Below are 15154 nucleotides of genomic sequence, written 5' to 3'. Positions count from 1 at the left end.
GACCAGATGGGCCATCTGGACAAAGAAAGGCCAATATGGGAAATATGACCAGGTGTGACTTCTGAGATAGCAGTGAAGCAGTTATCTCTTAAGACCCCAACAGAGCTGGGGTCGAGTTCTATGTTGGAAGAGGAAACCCTGAAACTGTCCTTAGATCACTGAGTACAGAGAGTAGCACACCCAAGGCACACAGAATGGGCTCCGCACTGTAGGCAACTGATGTCCGTAGTTTTGGAGTCAGGGAGCCTGGTGTGAGAGAAGAACCTACTGAAATCACTGCATGATCTGACATGAGAGAGAAGTGTCCTAGTGAGATCAGACAGTGCAAAGGAAGTGAGAAGTGAGAGATAAATCACAGCAGAGACCACAGAAGAAGCGATTGTCAGCCACAAAATTTAATACTTCATTAGCTGGAGTTACTTGCACTTGTTTATTCTATAGACTTATAATGAATAACTATGTTCCAAGTTCTGTGAACAGTAAATGGTGAGGTAGAGCCTAAAGAGCTAGGAATGTTTTTTTCCAGAATAGGACATAAGTGGAATCTGTGCCTTATAAACTATAAATCTTTGAGTGAGCAGGGTGAAGAAATAAAAACAAGATGCCAGGGAAAAGATAAAAACTGAGATTTTCTTTACATACCCATGGCCTGGAGACTGTTTTATTTCTAATGGTATTAGTGTGTCTAACAATTATGAGTAGGGAAATGAGTGATACTGTGTTAATTATTCATGAGGTATAATCTCTGTGCCTCCAGCATGGATTTGAGGTGAATGCTACATAGATATTTAAATTCAGTAAATTTGTAGTTCGTTTCACCATAAAGAGTTTTTAGTTCCTTCGAAAATTGTTCACGAATTGCTTAGGAAGAAACCTGTGAAGAGGGGATTCAGCCAATGATTAGATAACTCTGGTTGTGTTTTGTCAAGGACTGTTTTGATTATGGCTTCTTTCTAGGTATTTAACTTGCCTGTAACTTGAATGAACTGTCCCCTGAGCAGACTGTTCCTAATTTCATTAATTAAATTGTTGCCAAGTGAGCAATCAATTTTATGAAGAAACCTGAGGTTTTAGTTTCTCTCTCTGTCTAGCTTTAGTTATTCTTTTTTTCTTAAACTTTTAATTTTATACTGAGGTGTAGCAGATTAACAGTGTTGTGATAGTTTCAGGGAGCCAGCAAAGGGACTCAGCCGTACATACATACATACATGTCAACTCTCCCGGAAACTCCCCTCTCCTCCAGGCTGCCACGCAACGTTGAGCAGTATTCCCTGTGCTTACAGTGGGCCCTTGTTGGTTATCCATCTTAAATGTAGCAGTGTGTACATGTCCAGCCCGAACTCCCTAACTATCCCTTTCCCTCATCCTTCCGTCCCTGCCCCATAACCATAAGTCTGTAAGTCTGTCCCTCTTTTGTAAATAAGTTCATTTGTATAATTTCTTTTTAGATTTTACATATAAAGGATATAATATGATATTTATCTTTTCCTGTATGACTGACTTCACTCAGTGTAACAATTTCTAGGTCCATCCATATTGCTGCAAATGGCATTATGTCATTCTTTTTGATAGCTGAGTAATATTCCACTGAATATATGTACCACATCTTCTTTATCCCTTAGTTAGTTTTTCCTACTGTCCACTCTATATCTAGATTGGATTCACTCCCTGAATAAGCTCTATTTTCCCCTGATACATTTCTCATATTCTTACCACACTAATTCCTCAACTTGCAGTTCTGCATCTTTCACAATTTTACCCTGTCCTTCTATGCTTATGTCCAGGCAAGTGTCTTCCTTGACTGTTTTCATAATCCTCCCAGCCAGAAGTAATATTTTACTCAGAGATCCATATCACTGGATTTTTAAGTTTTTCTTCATTTCTCTCATAATAGTTTGGTATATATTATATAATTTCTTTATATTAGAATATATTTTTAATTTCTTAAAATGTTTTGTTTCACTTAATTTTTGAAAGCAATTTAAAATTTACAGAAATTGTTTGAAAATGTCCTATAGCCTTTTCCCTCCCCCATATCCCTTATTATTATAAAATCTTGCATTAATGTGGTACGTTTGTTATAACTCACAAATATTACCACCCCAAGTTCCTAGTTTACATTAGGGCCAATGTTGACAAATCATTATTTAAACTTCACAGTTTACATTATAGTTCACTCTTTGTACTGTACAATCTAAAAATTCTAATAGACTTCACTGATGGTCCAGTGGTTAAGACTCTGTGCTAACAATGCATGGGGTGAGAGTTTGATCCCTGGTGAGGAAACTAAGATCCCACATGCCATGCAGCATGGCCAACATATTTTTTTTAAGTTAATATATTATGTTTTGTATCCACTATTCCTGGTATGAGACAGAATAGTTTCACTACTCTAAAAGTCCCCTGAATTTCACATTTTCATGCCTTCCTCCCTTCTAACCACTGATCTTTATTGGCTCCATAGTTTTGCATTTTCCATAATGTTATATACTTAGAATCATTCAGTATGCCGCCTTTTCATTCTGGCTTCTTTCACATAGGGAGATGCATTTAAGGTTTCTCTATGTCTTTCCTTAGCTCGAGAGCTCATTTCTTTTTATTACTAAGTTGGCATCACTGACTTAATGGACGTGAGTTTGAGTAAGTTCTGGGAGATGGTGAAGAACAGGGAAGTCTGGTGTGCTGCAGTCCATTGGGTTGCAAAGAGTTGGATATGACTGAGCAACTGAACAACAACAGAATTCCATCACCTGGATATACAGTAGTTTGTCTATCTCTTTATCTATTGAAGAACATTTTGATTGCTTCTAAGTTTTGACAATTGTGAATAAAGCTTCTATAAACTCATGTGTAGACTTTGATGTAGGCATACACTTCCGGCTCCTTTGGGTAAATATGAAGGAAAGAGATTGCTGGATCATATGTTAAAATTGTTTTATTTTTGTGAAACTGCCAAACTGACTTTTCTAGGGTGTGTACCTTGTGGCATTCCAGCTAATAATGAATGAAAACTATTGCTATACCTCATCATCAGCATTCGGTGGTGTCAGTTTGGGATTTTGGCCATTCTCATAGTTGTGTAATTGTATCTTACTGTTGTTTTACTTTGAAAGCTCCTGATGACATATGATGTACACCATCTTTTCATATACTTACATGCCATCTGATATATTTTTTGTGAAATATCTATTGATGATACCTTTTGCCAAATTTTAAATTGGGTTGTTTATTTTCATATTGTTAAGTTTTTAAATTGAAATATAGTTGATTTACAATGTTGTATTAATTTCTACTGTGCAGCAAAGTGATTTAGTTATACATATATGTACGTATGTGTGTGTGTATATATATAGTTGTTCTGTAGTCACTATGTCATGTCCAGCTGTTTTGTTACCCCATGAACTGTAGCCTGCCAGGTTCTTCTGTCCATGAGATTTTCCAGATAAGAATACCGAAGAGGCTTATAGTTTCCTTCTCCAGGGGATCTTCCCAACCCAGTGATCAAACCCACATCTCCTACTTAGCAGGCCGATTCTTTACCACTGAGCCACCAGGGATGCTTGTATACACACATATGCACATATACATGTTTCCTTTTCCATATTCTTTTCCATTATGGCTTATAACAGGATATGAATATAGTTTCCTGTGCTATAAAGTAGGACCTTCTTGTTTATCGTTTCTCTATATGATAGTTTGCATCTGCTAATCCCAAACTTGTAATTCATCCCTCCCCTATCCCTTCTTCCCCTTGGCAACCACAAGTCTGTTCTCTGTGTCTGTGAGTCTGTTTTGTAGATAAGTTCATTAGTGTCATATTTTGGATTTCACAGATAAGGGATATTATATAGTATTTATCTTTCTGTTTCTGACTTCATTTAGTATGATATTCTGTAGGTCCATCCATGTTGCAAATGACATTATTTCATTCTTTTTTTGGGTGAATAGTATTCTATTGTATATCATATTTTTGCATTTTAAGAGTTTTTGTATGTTTTGAATACCAGAATTTTATAATATATATGTTTTGTAAAGTTTTTCTCCCGCCTGTGAGTTGACTTTTCATTTGGCTGCCAGTGTCTTTCACAGGGAAGAAGATTTAATTTCAATGAAGTCCAGCTTAACAATTTTCCTTTCATGGATCATGCTTTTGTCATTATATGTATAGAAGTCATTACCAAACCCAAGGTCACCCAGATGGTCTCCCATGTTATCTTCTAGGAGTTTTATAGTTGATATATTATTTCAAGGCTGTGACCTGCTTAGAGCTCATTTTTGTGAAAGTTTTAAAATCCGTATCTAGAATCTTTTTTCTTTTCTTTCTTTCTTTTTTTTTGTATACAGATGTAGATTTCCAGCACCACTTGGTGAAAAGACTGTTCTCTTTTCACTAAATTACCTTTGTGAAAGATAAATTGGTTCCATTTGTGTGGGTCTACTTCTGTGCTGTCCTTTTCTATTGGTCCATTTGTCTGTTCTTTCATGAGTACCACACTGTCTTGACTACTGTAACTTTATAGTTAAGTCTTAACGTTGGGTAGTATCAGTTCTCTTACTTTATTCTTCTCCTTTAGTGTTGTTTTGGCTTTTCTGAGTCTTGTTTTCCCATATAAACTTTAGAATAAGAATCTCTCGGTATCCACAAAATAACTTGCTGATATTTTGATTGAGATTGCACTGAATTGTTTTGTTTTTATCATTGTATACCCTTTGTTATACCCATCCCTTTTAAAATAGTAAATGGATGTAGAATTTATTTAAGAGTTTGTTATTATTCATAGTGGATCCATCCAGAGTTCATTTAAGATTACTGTTTAACTTGATTTTATTTCCCCCAGTGGCTAAGAAGAATGCCCATCATTTTTCATGACTGATGATTCCTTTCCTTATTTATTGTGATGCCTTTCTTAGTCATACATTAAGTTCATACATTCCCAGGTGGGTTATTCTAAGCTGAATATTCTGTCACACATGTCTGTCTATTATTATACCAAAACAGTATTGATTTAATCACTGTATTTTAGGAACATTTTAATATTTAATAAGGCTAGTTCTACCTACTTCTTCTCTTTTTCTGCTCACTAATTGTTCATACTCTTCTTAAATATTTATTTTCCCAGATGAATTTACTTGTGGTATTTAATCAAACTTAGTAATTCTGGTAAGAGCTTATGCAGAAGAGAATTACTATATTTGCTTAGTACCCATCAGTTTGAATTTGTTAACATTAAACTTTATGTACAAGCCCCATTTTAATATATTCTATGCTTGAAAATGGAGATATTGGTAGTTTTGAGTTAGAGAGTGTTTATACCATTCCTCAGAATTTGGACAAATTCAGAAAGCAATGGAAATAGTATTACAGGAACTTTTCCTATTCTAAAAGAGGAATAACTTAGGAAGCAGTAGATCTTAGTCTTCTATTACTCAGTTTAAATTTTAAAAGAAAAATATTTAAATTTCCAAGTGAAAATTCAAAATCTTTTCCTTTATTAAGTTGAATATAATATTGTGGGAGATGGACAAGTTTACTGTATTGTATAAGTCTGTTTCATTGTTTGACATTATTTGACAAATTAAAAAACATCCTGTATAATACAAAAATCAGAATAAAGATAGGAAATTGGGCTAAAGTATAACTCAGTGCATTATTGGACTTACTTGGTGACTTCATTTAATTAAATTTATGGTCTGCTTTTCTCACAAATTGATGACAGAAAGAACTTTGTGGTCTTAGGTTGTTTAAGAATGAGATGGCATCAGTAATAAATTCTGCTAAACATTTAAAGGAGAATTAATACCAATTCTTCTTAAACTCTTCCAAACAATAGAAAGCAAAGAAGAACTAAAGAACCTCTTGATGAAAATGAAAGAGGAGAGTGAAAAAGTTGGCTTAAAACTCAACATTCAGAAAACTAAGATCATGGCACCTGGCCCCATCAGTTCATGGCAAATAGATGGGGAAATAGTGGAAACAGTGACAGACTTTATTTTCTTGGGCTCCCAAATCACTGCAGGTGGTGACTGCAGCCATGAAATTAGAAGATGCCTGCTCCATGGAAGAAAAGTTATGACCAACCTAGACAGCGTATTAAAAAGCAGAGACATTGCTTTGCCAACAAACGTCCATCTAGTTAAAGCTTTGGTTTTTCCAGTGGTCATGTATGGACGTGAGAGTTGGACTATAAAGAAAGCTTGAGCACTGAAGAACTGATGCTTTTGAACTGTGGTGTTGGAGAGACTCTTGAGAGTCCCTTGGACTACAAGGAGATCCAACCAGTCCATCCTAAAGGAAATCAGTCTTGAATATTCACTGGAAGGACTGATGCTGAAGCTGAAACTCCAATACTTTGGCCACCTGATGCAAAAAACTGACTCATCTGAAAAGACCCTGATGCTGGGAAAGATTGAAGGTAGGAGGAAAAGGGGACGACAGAGGATGAGATGGTTGGAATGTATCACCAACTCAATGGACATGAGTTTGAGTAAACTCCAGGAGTTCATGATGGACAGGGAGGCCTGCCGTGCTGCAGTCCATGGGGTCGCAAAGAGTTGGATGCAACTGAACTGAACTGAAACAACAGAAGAGGAGAAATACTTCTAAACATATTCACTGAGGCCAGCGTTACCTGAAACCAAAACCAGACAAGAAAAGCACAAGAAAAGAAAATTATAGGTCAATATCCTCTGATGAATATAGAGGAAAAAAATTCTGTACAAAACTGAATTCAGCAATACATTTAAAGGATCAATGCCATGACCAACTGGGTTTTTTTTCCAGTGATGTGAAGATGGTTTATCATCCACACATCAGTCAATGTGATACACCTCATTAACAAAACAAAGGGTAAAAATTGTGACCATCTTAACAGGCAGAAAGACCATTTGACAAAGTTCAACATCCACTTATGATTGAAAAACCCTCCATAAAGTGGGTGTAGAGGGAGCATACCTCAACTTACTAAACGTCATATATGACAGGTCCATAGCTAACATTATACTCAACAGTAAAAAGCTGAAAGCTTTTCCTCTAAGATCAGGAACAAGACAAGGATGGCCACTCTTCCCATGTCTATTCAAAAGAGTACTGAAAATCTTAACCAGAGAAAAAGAAAAGGTATGAGATTGGAAAGGAGAAAGTAGAACTATAACACTTCATGGGTGATATGATGTTACATAGAGAAATGAATTCAGTAAGGCTGCAGGTTAAAAAAAATCAATATACAAAAATTTGTTGCATTTCTCTACACTAATAGAAAGTATCAGAAAGAGAAATGAAAGAAACAGTGCCACTTACAATTGGATCAAAAAGAATAGGAATAAATTTAACCACAGTGGTGAAGAGCCTTTACACTGAAAACTATGACACTGGTGAAAGAAATTGAATCAGAAACAAATAAATGGAAAGATAATTCTGTGCTTATAGTAATGGAAACAGTATGGTGTTAGCAAAAAAAAAAAAAAAAAATATATATATATATATATATATATATACACACACACACATAGATCAGTGGAACATAGTAGAGAGCCCAGAAATATACCCATGTATAGATGGTCAATTGACTTATGACAGAGGTGCCAGTGTAAACAATGGGAAAAGGACAGTCTCTTCACAATATGGTACTGAGAAAACTGGACAGAGTCTCACATCAGAATGAAAAGGGACCACTATTTTATACCATGCACAAAATCAATTGAAAATGGGTTAAAGACTTGAAGTTTTGTGACCTGAAACCATACAACTTTTGCAAGAAAACATAGGCAGTAAGCTTCTTGATATCAGTGTTGGTGAATACTGGATTTGATACCCAAAGCAAAGACCACAAAAGCAAAAATCAACAATTGGGACTGCATCACACCTAAAAGCTTTCAGACAGAAAAGGAAATCATCAACAAAATGAAAAGGTAACCTATGAAATAGGAGAAAATATTTGCAAATTACATCTCTGATAAGGTGTTAACATCCAAAATATATATAGAACACATACAACTCAATAATAGAATGAAACAATCTGGTTAAGCCATGGTTAGAGAATCTGAACAGATATTTTCCTAAAGACGTACAAAGGCCAAAGTATACATTAAATGATGCTCAAGATCTCGAATCATCAGAGAAATGCAAATCAAAACTTTGGTGAAATCTATTTTTTGACTGTTGCTTGGCTATAATAAAAAAGCCAAGTGTTGACAAGTATGTGGAGAGAAGAGAATCCTTGTGCACTGTTGGTGGGAATGTAAATTATGCAGCCACTGGAGAAAACATTATGGAGGATCCTCGAAAAGCTAAAATTGAACTATCATATGATCCAGCAATTTCACTTCTGGGTATATATCCAAAGGACAGGAAAATACTAACTTGGAAAGATATGTGTTCCCCATATTTATTACAACATTATTTTCAGTAGCCAAGACATGGAAACAACCTCAGCAAACACCAGTGGATGAATCCATAAAGAGAATGTGGTATATGCACACGGTGGAATATTATACAACCACAAAAAGAGATAATTTCTAACAACATGGATGGACCTTGAAGGGATTATGAAGGAACAAGTGAAATGGAGAAAGACAAAAACTATGTAATTTCACTTTTATATGGAATCAGAAAAACATACAGAAAAACTGAACCTATAGTTCCAGAGAACAGATTTGTGGTTACAGGGGCAGGATATTGGAAGAAGCAAAATGGGTGAAGGTGGTCAAAATATACAACGTTCCACTTATAAAGTAAGTAATCCCTGGAAATATAATGTACAGCATGTTTGCTATAATTAATAACACTGTATGATATTTTAAAAGTTAAGATAGTAGATCTAAAAAGTTCTCATTACAAGAAAAAAATTGTAAGTATTTGTGGTCATGGAAATTAACTAGATTTATTGTAATGATCATTTCACAATATATGCAAATATCAAATCATTCATTTAATATAAAGTTATGTCAATTATATCTCAGATTTAAAATATTAAAAAATGAGTATTATTGAAATTCACATTACCATGAAGAAGTCCAGATCCAGATGGCTTCTCTGGTCAATTCTAGAAAACATTTGAGAGAGCAATAATCTTAATCTTAACCTGTTTCAGAATCCTTCTCAACTAATTATATGATGTCAACATAGCCATGGTCCTAAACCATGAGAAAGATCTTGCCAGAAAAAAGTTGTTATATGCTAATATTCATTGAAGTAATAGACTCAGAAATCCTCTATAAAATACCAGTAAATCAAATTTATGGATATATAAAATCTATAGCATATTATAGCTAATATGGGATTCAAAAGTAGTTAATGTATCCATAAAACCAATTAATTCCTTTGACCATATTAAAAGATGAAAAGGGAAAGACTGTATTTTAGTTGATACCTTCAAAACATTTTAAACATAAATAATTTGTTGCAAACTTAGTAAATTTGTAAGGTAAGGAACGCTTTAATCTGATAGAAACTATAAAATGGAAAACCAGTGAAATATTGAATTATTTTAGTATAATAAAGGGGTGATGGTAGGCACTATTGGAAATAAAAAGTGTATTTAGCAAAGTTAGAACTCAGTATATATTTTCAGCTATCTTGTATATATTAGCAAAAATAAAATAAAAATTTCAAAATGAGTTCAGTTATCTTAGTATACTTGCACAACATATACCTCGGAATAATTATAATGAAAGATGTGCAGACCTTTCTATAGAAAGTTGAAAAACATTTTGAAGGAAACTAAAGATGACCTATAATAAAGAGGAATATATGATGCTGGAATGCAGTGTATTGTAAAGATGACAGTTCTCTCTAAGTTTATCGGTTAACCGGTGCAATCAAAATCAAAATCCCAACAGGTTTTCTTTTTGTGTGCATGAAAGTTTGTAAGTCTATTCTCAGCATTACAGGAAATAAAGACGGTCAATATTAACAAATATAATGTTGAAGAACCAAATTGGAGCCTTTGGCTACCTGATATCAAAAATTATTTTGATGGAATAGTGGTTAGGATAACAAAAATAGAAAAATAGGCCAGAATAGAATAGATTTCATCAGTACCTCTACAGGTTAGTAACTTGACTTATGATGGAGGTGGCAGTGCAATGCAGTGGGCTCAAGAATTATCTTTTTGTTAAAGATAATCAGGTCAGTTGAATAGCTAAATGAAGGGGAAATGAATCTAAATTCTCTCCATAGTATCGTATGCTCCCCAAATCAATACCAGACAGATTGTAGGTCTCAGGTAAGAGTTAAGATAATAAATTGTCTCAAAAATAATGTAGAAGGGTCTTTTCAGGACAAAAAGCACCAGCAGTGAAGGAAAAGATTGAGAAATTATGCCCAAACTAAGAATGTCTGTCCTCCGAGTTACCATTAAAAAATGGAAAAGACAGGACACAGACTGGGAGAGGATATTTGCAAAGTATGAACAGTTCTGACAAATCAGTAAGAACAAAAACAGATCAACTAATAGCAAAAAAAATGGGTAAAAGACTTGAACAAATGTTTCACAATGGAGATATTCCAAATTTCCAAAGCATATGAAAAAGTGCTTCATCAAATGTCAAAGAAATGCAGCTGAAAACTGTGATGAGGTATTACATTCCCCAGAAGAGCTAAAATGGAGAAGACTAGTAATACCAAGTATTGGCAAGATGGTGGGCAAGTGAAACTAATATACTTCTGATGAGAATTAAATGCATGCCACCATTTTGGAAATCTCTTTGGCTGTATCCACTATAGCTAAACATTTATAAATCCATGATCAAGAAATTCCACTCTAGGTATATACCTGTGGATGTATATATATTCCTATATTCAGTGAAAGATAAGTACAAGAATGTTCACCACAAATTTTTTTGTAATAGCCCCAAGCAGGAAACAACCCAAATGTTCAACTGTTCAGTGAGTGAAAGTCAGTCAGTCATGTCCGACTCTTTGTGACCCCATGAACTATACCAGTGTATGGGATTCTCCAGGCCAGAATACTGGAGTGGGTAGCCATTCCCTTCTCCAGGGGATCTTCCCAACCCAGGGATCAAACCCAGGTCTCCTGCATTGTAGGGGGTTTCTTTTTTTTCTTTCCTTCTTTCTTTCTTTTTTTTTTTTTACCATTTATTTTTATTAGTTGGAGGCTAATTACTTTACAATATTGTAGTGGTTTTTGCCATACATTGACATGAATCAGCCATGGATTTACATGTGTTCCCCATCCCGATCCCCCCTCCCGCCTCCCTCCCCACCCCATCCCTCTGGGTCTTCCCAGTGCACCAGGCCCGAGCACTTGTCTCATGCATCCAACCTGGGCTGGTGATCTGTTTCACCCTAGATAATATACATGTTTCGATGCTGTTCTCTCAAAACATCCCACCCTCGCCTTCTCCCACAGACTCCAAAACTCTGTTCTGTACATCTGTGTCTCTTTTTCTGTTTTGCATATAGGGTTATCATTACCATCTTTCTAAATTCCATATATATGCGTTAGTATACTGTATTGGTCTTTATCTTTCTGCCTTACTTCACTCTGTATAATGGGCTCCAGTTTCATCCATCTCATTAGAACTGATTCAAATGAATGCTTTTTAATGGCTGAGTAATATTCCATGGTGTATATGTACCACAACTTCCTTATCCATTCGTCTGCTGATGGGCATCTAGGTTGCTTCCATGTCCTGGCTATTATAAACAGTGCTGCGATGAACATTGGGGTACACGTGTCTCTTTCAGATCTGGTTTCTTTAACAGCTGACCCACAAAGGAAGCCCATTCAACTGTTGAATGCGTAAATAAATTGTGACATATTCATATGGTGGAATATTATAAGCAGGGAAAATGAATTACCTACCACTACGTGCAGCACCATGATGAATCTTAGAGACCCAATGACAGCTGAAGAAGCTAGATAAAAAGGGAACACAGGCTGTATTTCCAAATTAGAAAAATAATCAATGGTGATAGAATAGTGGTTACCTTGGGAGAGGATGTGAAGGCAGCCTCTAGTTGTAGGTTCTGTCCTATTATTAGATCTGGGTGATGATTACACGGGTTTGTTTATTTACTTGAAGTTTTATGAAGTTATATATTTTATGAAGTAAAGTTTTATGAAGTTATATATTCAGGATTTATATATTTTTCTGAATTTGTTATATTTATTAAAAACGTGGGCCCTCCAAACTGTAATTTTACTTTAAAAAATTGAAATGACTTTATTGTCTTTTGAATCCTTGAACACTCTGTGCAAATTTCTCATATTCTTCTTCTCAATCTTAATAATAAACATGTGCAGTGGAGAATTATTTATGGGGTAGTTTTTTGTTTTTCACGTTTGTCTATTTTTAAAAAGGGTAATGGATTGCAGGCATGTATTAAATATTTCAAATTCTTTTCCTTATGTTATGCCTTGATATTAAAAATGTTATATTCATGATGGACGTTTTATTGTTGTGTTGTAATTATAGGTGAACTTTATCTAGGTGAAAAAGCAGACCTGCTGTTTGAATAACTGAAACTAAGTAAAATATTTGATATCATAAGAATCTCTAGGTTCATTTTACATTCTCTTATCTTGATGTTAACACATTGTATTAGGTGACATTTAACCATAAGAAATACCTGGTGAAAAATTTAAAATTAAATAGACTAAAAATATGAAGCAAAAGAGAAGCAAAAAGATGATGTATCTTGGTATTGGCATACAAAGAATTGCTTAGGAGAATGCGACTTTGAAGTTAAAAACCCAATTTCAAGATAAAGTCCAATAGTTTTTTTCCAACAACTTTGTTGTTGCTGAGGAAAACTTGTAACACATTTGCATGTCATTTGTTTCCTCATATATAAAATGCAGGCAGTAAGATTACATGTAAAGTGTTTAGCTCAAAGCCTGGTACATAGTAATTTCTAACTATATGACCTATAACTGTAATAATAATAACATTTTTTACCTTAAACAGTAAAGTAAGTTGAGCAGCTTGGAAGAAACAACCAAATTTGTTTTTGTAGATTTTTGAGAAGTTCATATTTATGTACCCTAATTTATAATTTATATGTTAACTTTGAAAAGTTCATGTTTATGTACCCTAATTTATAATTTATATGTTAATTAGGCATATAAATTATTGGAACATGCTAATTGTACATATTGACTAAAATATGAATACAAAAATGGAGATGTCATGTGGGTGTTTCAGCTTTTGTATGATGCTATAATAAAATTTAGACTTAACTACTTTTGTATTATATTCTTAACTTATGTCCTCTTTGCTAAATCAAGCTGTTCCTTAAATGACTGTTTTATTTTTTTTAATGGAAATTTTGTTTTTATTTGAAAATAAGATTGCTCATTTTCGGTCTTAAAATATGTAAGGCAGCTTTCTACAGATGGTGAAATATTTATTTTCCCTAAATTAATAGAGTTGATATATTTTTTAAAAATCCCACATACTTGGGTAAAATATTATTGGGATATTCATTTATCTTATATGCTTTATGGATTTAGTAATTGTTTAAACTATAAAATTGGTCCAATTCATTGTGCACTTTATATTTTCCTTCCTTGATGAGCTACGTATGAATCATTGTATTTTTCATTGTTAATAGGCATTTAATTAAATAGTTCTTGTTAACTTTCATAAGTGTCATGAAATCTCTCTGCATCACTTATGCATAGTTATAACTTTTGCACTTTATCAGTCTTTTAACTCTGTGGACCATTTGTTTTGTCTTTTATGTTTAGCTGAAATTTCACCCCCAGCACATGCTGTTGCTATGCCTTTCTTTGGCTATTTGTATACTGAGTCTGTTATATTATTGCTAACTAGTTCCTGCTTCTTAAGAGACATTTCTGTTTTATAATATAGATCTTTAAAGACCATTTATTACTAATAACTAGTAACTATGACTCTTGATTACAGGTTCTCTTTCTTCTAGAAAAATCCCACAGCACTTTATCTTTGTGGTGATGCAAACGTGTGTGTTTGCTAAAACTGAGATGTGAAAATAATGATGGGATAACACAATGTCTTTGTTAATCATTGAAAAATATGACATATCCTATTTTCCTGGTAAACATGAAAGGGAAATCATTTCATGTTTCCTTATTTTTCATGAAAGGAATAAATATAAGAATTTGTTCTTTTAAAGATAGAAAAGTGTGTGATAATTACATTATACTTGCCATGATTAGATTGCTTTCCTGTGACTCAGGATCTAAAGAAATATATTCATCATTCTAATAGGTTTCATGCTTAAAATAAGGACTTGAACTTTAGATAACAGCTAAATATCTTGAAAGTGTATAGTGAAAACCAGGACTTTCCATTCAGTAAAGTGTTCTTTCTAGGCTGGGAGTAGGCTTAGAAGAGATTTTTCTGAAGATGAAGTAAATTATTGAAGAAGCCAAAATGCTCTGTTACAAGTAATATGTTGAATCTATTGAATTTCACTGGGCCTTCAAAACAATCCTACCTGTATACTTAGGTTGATATTTTTATATCACTTTATAACATTAAAAAATATTTAGTGTGTATGTAAATATTATGCACATTTCCTTCTTGAAGCTTGTTTACTAAGGAATGGAGGTTCTTAGTTATGGCAAATATTCCTGCTTAAGTAGTGTGAGCTTTTGACTCAAGTAATGAATTTTCTAAGGAAAAAAATTACAAATAAACTTAAATGAATGAGGAATTTGAAGCGCACCTCAAGTTTCACTGAGGTATTTCATATGTGCTAAAGAAGGGAGGTTGGTTATAGAAACTTAACCTTTAAGGTGAGAGTGTTGAGATTTTTAAATTCTGATGGATTGAGCAGGAGAAGGCAGTTTTTGTTAATATATGGCTTTGTGATTTGTTCTGTTTTGCACTTTGGATATAATTATATTCACTTATTTTTTAAAGAGTCACATAACGGTTATGAGACTAACAAATTCATTAATAAATATGTTTTAAATAATATTTTGATGCAGTTTCAGAATTTTTTGGCAGCATATACCATTTGTTACATTGTGAACTTTTATATAAGAGTGGAAAGATTTGGCAAAGAGAAATTTTATTTTATCAGAGATGTATAGTTAGATGCTGTATTGCTAAATGGATCTTTTGGAGGAGAATAGTGGTTCCAGAATCCAAGGTCTGTAGGTTTGAGAACGTGATAAATGTTCACGTTTGCTTTTGAATATGT

The 15154-nt window shown here is 34.0% G+C and overlaps 1 protein-coding gene across 12 annotated transcripts in view; it reads left to right on the top strand.

Moving 5' to 3' along the window:
• Positions 1-15154, top strand: part of RYR2 (ryanodine receptor 2) — a 794016-nt gene that overhangs the window by 298800 nt on the left and 480062 nt on the right. The window lies entirely within an intron of this gene.

The sequence above is a fragment of the Cervus elaphus genome, chromosome 15, assembly GCF_910594005.1.
Source record: "Cervus elaphus chromosome 15, mCerEla1.1, whole genome shotgun sequence".
In the NCBI taxonomy this organism is placed as follows: domain Eukaryota; kingdom Metazoa; phylum Chordata; class Mammalia; order Artiodactyla; family Cervidae; genus Cervus; species Cervus elaphus.
The sequence above is the reverse complement of the archived record's forward strand: the minus strand, read 5'-3'. Positions and strand labels throughout refer to the sequence as shown.